Source organism: Myotis davidii, unplaced genomic scaffold (genome assembly GCF_000327345.1).
Source record: "Myotis davidii unplaced genomic scaffold, ASM32734v1 scaffold945, whole genome shotgun sequence".
Taxonomy (NCBI): Eukaryota; Metazoa; Chordata; class Mammalia; order Chiroptera; family Vespertilionidae; genus Myotis; species Myotis davidii.
In genome coordinates, this window is record NW_006296434.1 from 181205 (window position 1) to 182441 (window position 1237).

Sequence of the window (1237 nt, forward strand, 5' to 3'; positions counted from 1 at the left end):
TGTCTAGCTCTATAAAAATCTTGTTGGTATTTTTATTGGTATTTGTTAAATTTATAAATTACCTTAAAGAAAATGGATATGTTTATGTTATGGAATAGCTTTCCATTTGTTCAAGCCCATTTTTGTACTTTCAAGGGTGCTTTCACGTTTTTCTCATATAAGGTTTGCACATTTCTTGAAAACTTCATTCTGAAACAACATTTTATCTTCGTTGTTACTATCGTATTCTCTATTTTCAGGGTATAAAGCATGTATATCCATAAGATCTATCTTATTGACTAGTCTGCTGTACTAAAAGTGACATATTAAACTTTCCCACTACTAGTGTATTTCTATCAATGTTTCTTTAAATGTCCTGTGATATTTTATTTTTTGCTTTATACACGTGTTGCTGAATTATTTGGTGAATAGAATTTATAACTATTATACAATCATTATGAATTGTAATATTAAACCATGTCATGGGTCAGGGACATTGTCATAGTAAGTCCTTCACTCCCAGTGCTTAGTCCATAGCTAGTGGTCAATAATTATAAGTTGGATAAACCTTCCATCTCTCACCGACTATTAATATCTGAGGGGTAGATGGGTTTACCGCTCATTGGCTTATTCCCTTCTAAGACCCAGAGGAATTAGGAACCAATTATTATGGACTCGGGGGAAGTACCTTGAAAACAGGACTGTGCTTTATTCTTCTTGCAATACCTAGCAGTCTTTTGCATAATGCATGGTGAAGCTGGGAAATGAAAGAGAAAATGAAATAGTACACACAAAGGCTTGGAAGAATGTCAGGTGTACAGAAATGCTCAATTACTGTTGCTCCTGCCTCAATTTTGCTGGCTGTAACGGGAATAAAAATATAGGGCTGCCTCACAGATGAAGCAAGAATGCTCTGTGTGGAAAAGCTTTGCAAACTCTAAATACTACCGAATGGGCGTATCTAAGTGCAATATGTTCACAAATCTTGGCATTGAGCAGCTCAGTTTGGAGGGACCGGCCCTCATGTAGGGGTGCGAAAACCTAACTCATTATAACTATTAGCACTTTCGGTGTTTTCTTCATATTTAAAAGCAGCCGCTGACGGACAAGACCGTCCCCCGACGTCCAGCCCGTGTATCTGCCGGCCTTTCCTTTCCCGAGGTTGTACCAAGACGCCTGACTCACGCCTTCCCCTCGCCCAGAGCCAGCGGCGGGACCAGTCCCCGGGCGGGGCGCTGGCTGGGCGGGACCAATCCGG